Below are 6,580 nucleotides of genomic sequence, written 5' to 3'. Positions count from 1 at the left end.
TACTGGGCTAAACGCTCTAACAAAAAGGAGGTATTTGGACATAAATTATGGACTTTATCGAGCAAAACAAACATTTATTGTGGAACTGGGTTTCCTGGGAGTGCATTCTGATGAAGATCATCAAAGGTAAGTGAATATTTATAATGCTATTTCTGACTTCTGTTGACTCCACAACATGGCGGATATCTGTATGGCTTGTTTTTGTGTCTGAGCGCTGTACTCAGATTATTGCATGGCATGCTTTTTCCGTAAAGTTTAAAAAAAATCTGACACAGCGGTTGCATTAAGGAGAAGTGGATCTAAAATTCCATGCATAACACTTGTATCTTTTAGCAATTGTTTATTATGAGTATTTCTGTAAATTGATGTGGCTCTCTGCAAAATCACCGGATGTTTTGGAACCACTGAACATAACAATGTAAACTGTGATTTTTGGATATAAATATGAACTTCATCGAACAAAACATACATGTATTGTGTAACATGAGGTCCTATGAGTGTCATCTGATGAAGATCAACAAAGGTTAGTGATTCATTATATATTTTTTTCTGCTTTTTGTGACTCCTCTCTTTGGCTGGAAAAATGGCTGTGTTTTTCTGTGACTAGGTGCTGTCCTAACATAATCGTTTGGTGTGCTTTCGTCGTAAAGCCTTTTTGAAATCGGACACTGTGGCTGGATTTACAACAAATTTATCTTTAAAATGGTGTAAAATATTTTTATGTTTGAGGAATTTTAATTATGGGATTTCTGTTGTTTTGAATTTGGCGCCCTGCAATTTCACTGGCTGTTACCATCCCACATATCCCAGAGAAGTTAACACAAATAATTCACACAGACATGTATGAAGGTTATAATATAAAGATTTAAAAAAGGAAATATGTAGAAAGAGGAACTATGTGGTCGCCATGGTTACCACTTCTGCCCTTGACAACGGTCTTGGGGATGTTGACGCGGACCTTAACGTAAGTGTAGTCCTGAGACCAGCTGTAGGTGTCCCTCACCGCCTCGTTGCAACTGCCTGGACTGGCCTGGTGCACCACCTGACCACTGATAGACAGACAAACACACAAATGAATAGGCCTACTCAATACAAAGGTTTGGGATCGAGTCCATCCCAACAGGGAGATTCTACCAAATTCAAAACTGCCAACGCCTATTTTGTAGGGTAATTGTGCAAATATATAAAGCAAGTGTTCCATGTAGAACAGGTCACCTACCACCTATTACTTTGTGGACCCTTTCCTAAAACATTGAAGAAGCACTAAGAAAGAACCAGTCCTATTGGTATGACCAAGACAGGCAGTACAATACTACTGTAACTCAGTAGGAGCAGATGCTCTAGAGCAGGGGATCTTAAACATGTTCAGCCTGGGACTCAAATGAGAAATTCTGTGTTTTCCTGGGACCCAAGCTTAGGAAAATATGCAACTTTACATAAATATCGGTACATTTCATTGCCCTTATGCCTGAAACAAATGCAATAGAGACAAAAACAAATAACAATGATATTAAATATCCATATAAAAATCTATTAATGTTTATTTTCCCCCATTAAAAACTCTTACATACAGTGCCTTGCGAAAGTATTCGGCCCCCTTGAACTTTGTGACCTTTTGCCACATTTCAGGCTTCAAACATAAAGATATAAAACTGTATTTTTTTGTGAAGAATCAACAACAAGTGGGACACAATCATGAAGTGGAACGACATTTATTGGATATGTCAAACTTTTTTAACAAATCAAAAACTGAAAAATTGGGCGTGCAAAATTATTCAGCCCCCTTAAGTTAATACTTTGTAGCGCCACCTTTTGCTGCGATTACAGCTGTAAGTCGCTTGGGGTATGTCTCTATCAGTTTTGCACATCGAGAGACTGAAATTTTTTCCCATTCCTCCTTGCAAAACAGCTCGAGCTCAGTGAGGTTGGATGGAGAGCATTTGTGAACAGCAGTTTTCAGTTCTTTCCACAGATTCTCGATTGGATTCAGGTCTGGACTTTGACTTGGCCATTCTAACACCTGGATATGTTTATTTTTGAACCATTCCATTGTAGATGTTGCTTTATGTTTTGGATCATTGTCTTGTTGGAAGACAAATCTCCGTCCCAGTCTCAGGTCTTTTGCAGACTACATCAGGTTTTCTTCCAGAATGGTCCTGTATTTATCTCTTCCATCTTCCCATCAATTTTAACCATCTTCCCTGTCCCTGCTGAAGAAAAGCAGGCCCAAACCATGATGCTGCCACCACCATGTTTGACAGTGGGGATGGTGTGTTCAGGGTGATGTTGCCAAAAAGTTCCATTTTGGTTTCATCTGAGCAGAGCACCTTCTTCCACATGTTTGGTGTGTCTCCCAGGTGGCTTGTGGCAAACTTTAAACGACACTTTTTATGGATATCTTTAAGAAATGGCTTTCTTCTTGCCACTCGTCCATAAAGGCCAGATTTGTGCAATATACGACTGATTGTTGTCATATGGACAGAGTCTCCCACCTCAGCTGTAGATCTCTGCAGTTCATCCAGAGTGATCATGGGCCTCTTGGCTGCATCTCTGATCAGTCTTCTCCTTGTATGAGCTGAAAGTTTAGAGGGACGGCCAGGTCTTGGTAGATTTGCAGTGGTCTGATACTCCTTCCATTTCAATATTATCGCTTGCACAGTGCTCCTTGGGATGTTTAAAGTTTGGAAAATCTTTTTGCATCCAAATCCAGCTTTAAACTTCTTCACAACAGTATCTGGGACCTGCCTGGTGTGTTCCTTGTTCTTCATGATGCTCTCTGCGCTTTTAACGGACCTCTGAGACTATCACAGTTCAGGTGCATTTATACGGAGACTTGATTACACACAGGTGGATTGTATTTATCATCATTAGTCATTTAGGTCAACATTGGATCATTCAGAGATCCTCACTGAACTTCTGGAGAGAGTTTGCTGCACTGAAAGTAAAGGGGATGAATAATTTTGCACGCCCAATTCTTCAGTTTTTGATTTGTTAAAAAAGTTTGAAATATCCAATAAATGTCGTTCCACTTCATGATTGTGTCCCACTTGTTGTTGATTCTTCACAAAAAAAATACAGTTTTATATCTTTATGTTTGAAGACTGAAATGTGGCAAAAGATCGCAAAGTTCAAGGGGGCCGAATACTTTCGCAAGGCACTGTATCTGTCTTGGTTGGAACTGTTGCTGTTTTCAACAATAATTTATACAGTAAGCTGTACAGTAGGCCTGATTGTTCATCTTCATCTGTACTGTTACTAGGGTTGCACTATCAGTAGCTAGCTTGCTTTGGCAAATGTTGGCTATTAGCTGTGTACAAGGACAGGGGATTGTATGAAAGAGAAACTCACATATACTATGAGAGTCAGTTAGTACTCCCTTATTTCTGCTTATCATCCATCGCCTGTTATAAAATGACAATGCCTTGCTAGATGACTTTTCCACTGTCGAGGCACTGTTTCCTGAAGCATTCTGCCCTGTTCTGAAAGAACTCCCTGGGTTTACCGTCATGCTGTGGATGTTTGGTCAGGACGTGTCGTTTTAATAATGTGTTCGTTATGCGAGACGCATTACTAAGCACTTCCACACACAAAACACATTGTGAGTGCTCCGCGTTATAAGCTTGTATGATCTTCAAGAAAACTGCAGAAAAATACATTGAGAAGCACACGGGTATCTCCCTCAATAAACACAGCTGTCAAACTGAGCAGAGAACGCTGCTGAACATAGCACGCATTGAATAGAGAGCACAGATGCACTTGGCCAAATCAATTCCAGTAATTCATTTAACAATTATACATTTACACGTCGCGACCCACCATTAACATACTTTAAGAAAGGCTGCTCTAGAGTCTGAGCCGGCTGCTGCCAGGTCTCCTTGTGATGAATGCTGCTCTGGGGCTGTGGATTAGAGGCTGAGGCTTGGCTGGAAGAGGTAGGCCTCGTACTAGAGGCTGTGCTGGGCTCTCCAGAACCCGAGACAGAACTCTCTCTGGGCAGCAGGCTCTGTCCTGACTCCCCTGGGCTCCACCGGCTGCTTGGTGGCCTGTACCTCTAGCTCCTGCACCATGGGGGGCGCTACCCAGGCCGTGTGTCTCTGCTGCAGCTCCCTCTGCTGCCTCTCTCCGTCCTACTACACCACATGCTCAAACACAGGACTGTGCCAATAATGAGCCAAGTACATAATCAACCCTTAATCACTTTTGTGTACATTAAAGGGTGGAGTCTGAAAGATGACATCATAGACAAGGGGCCGATATTCCAAATAGTAAAATAAAATACATTTTATTGGTTGTGTATGCATATTTTGCAGACGTTATCGCGGGTGTAGCGAAATGCTAATGATCCTAGCTCCAACAGTGCAGTAATACCTAACAATACAAGAACATCCCCAAAATCATATGTATGTACATGGTGTGTATGAATAGTATATGGAGAAAAAAAAGGTGTACAGCAGTAGTTATATAGGATTAGCCTTGACTAGAATAGTGTACTCTATGTGTGTGTGTGTAATATATATATATATATATATATATATATATATATATATATACACACACGAAGTAGGTAAAACTGTGTTAACATAACTAAAGTAAACATTGTTCAACACAGTCTCTAAGGTGCAGGGTTGAGTACCGGGTGGAAGTCAGCTAGTAACAGTGACAAATGTTCAGGGCAGGGTACTGGGCATAGGCATGCTATTCGTAACCAACTCAGCTAAGACTACCAATATTTTCCATATGAGCTTAAATGCAAGGGGAAGTAACAATGATGAGAGTCTTGGCCAATTAGGTCACTGCTGATGTATGTTGCAAGATGGGCTCCCGAGTGGCGCAGCCGTCTAAGGCACTGCATCTCAGTGCTAGAGGCGTCACACTACAGTTCGATTCCAGGCGGTATCACAACTGGCCTTGATTGGGAGTCCCATAGGGTTGCGCAGCTTCGTTAGGGTTTGGCTGGGGTAGGCCATCATTGTAAAGAATAATTTGTTCTTAACTGACTTGCTTAGTTAAATAAAGGTTAAATAAATACAAAAATCGAATTAAAAAAATTACATCATAGAATATCGGCTCCTTGTCTAACTAGTAACCAACACAGCCAAGACTGACATATGAGCTTAAATGCAAGGGGCAGTGCCAATGATGGCAGTCTTGGCCGATTAGGTTGATGTCTGTTGTTTGATGACAATCTTACTGAGTCTACCTTTAAAACTAAACAGGGGAACAGAATTATAGGGAGAAAACAGGCTAGCCTCCATGGCTAACACAGAAACGTGTAAAATGTTTAGCTAGCTACTGTAGTTTACTACATTACGTTTAGGACCATCTTCTCGGCCACCCCTGGAGAGAAGCCCATACGGTCATTGGGGGTTGACAGCAGGCGGTAAAAGTCTGTCTTGGGTACAGAAAACCGAAGTAGACCTCAAGGAAATTATGGATGTTTCCAACATGCTGCAAGATTCCAAGTAGAGCGTTGTCATACAACTCTATCATTTCCATAGACGACGGCATTGTAGATTTGAACTTTTTTTAATATGTCACAAACTGTTATATTTCAATCAAATTAAATGTATCGCAAACGTTTAAAGTTGTTCGCTGACTAAGAATGTGTTACCTTTATTGTAATTTCTATGTAGGAACTGAAAATTGTCCGCAGGGAACACCATGCGCAAATCAAGGTTCCTATTTCAAAATGTTATCAAAATGATTTCATATAATACAATCATATATATCATTAACAAATAGAATTGGTGTTTATATAAGACTGTTGATAAAATGGTACAGTTAAAATAATATGAATAATATATGAGAACATTGGTGAGTATAAATGTTTCCACTAGTTACTACAGCCACAAAGTCAAACTGACAAAGTCAGTTATTATTAATTTAGGTTTAGGGTTAGGCATAAGGTTAGCAGTGTGGTTAAGGTTAGTTTTAAAATCACATTTTAAAAATATAAATTGTAGAAATGGGGTTTATGACTTTGTGTTTGTGGTAACTAGCGATGGCCGTGTATGGGTTAGGGTTAGGCTCTATTCAGGGCAGAGCCCCACCGGTTTTCAGCCCCACATTTTTAGCTAAAAAAAATATTTTTTTTGAGGGGGATTACCTGTTTTGCATGTCATTTTGGCATTAATACATATCACGTATAATTTTGCAAACAATGTAAAAAAATATCATAATATAGTTAATAAAGCAGCATACAAACATTATCTATTTTTTGCTTTCTTAAGTAATGCAGCTCAAAGATGCAGGTGTTTCAGCCTTGCTCAGTGCTTTCTATGGTGGTGGGGCAGCTTATGGAAAATATAGAGCGTAGGTGTTGGTAAAGTTCTCTAGTTGCGCCATGATTAGCTCAGTGTTCTGTCACTTGGGGACAGTACGTCACCACCAAGTCTAAGGGTAGACCTCGAAAATTCAAGCCACTTAGGTGCTGCCATAGAGTTATATTAGAAATGTCCATCCAAGAAGGCTCAAGGCCATTGGCCACATATAACGTAATTTGACGTCATTTTATATCTACAGTAGCTTTGATTGGACTGATACTTTCAAAATCTTAGCTAGCCGTCATCATGAATCAAGT

General features: G+C 40.1%; 1 pseudogene; it reads right to left on the bottom strand.

The window, feature by feature from the left end:
• LOC139388327 (nudC domain-containing protein 3-like) overlaps nt 1-5,579 on the bottom strand; it is a 12,278-nt pseudogene extending 6,699 nt beyond the window's left edge.
• Nucleotides 5,580-6,580: the final 1,001 nt, after the last annotated feature.

This window comes from Oncorhynchus clarkii, chromosome 29, assembly GCF_045791955.1.
Source record: "Oncorhynchus clarkii lewisi isolate Uvic-CL-2024 chromosome 29, UVic_Ocla_1.0, whole genome shotgun sequence".
NCBI lineage: Eukaryota > Metazoa > Chordata > Actinopteri > Salmoniformes > Salmonidae > Oncorhynchus > Oncorhynchus clarkii.
The sequence above is the reverse complement of the archived record's forward strand: the minus strand, read 5'-3'. Positions and strand labels throughout refer to the sequence as shown.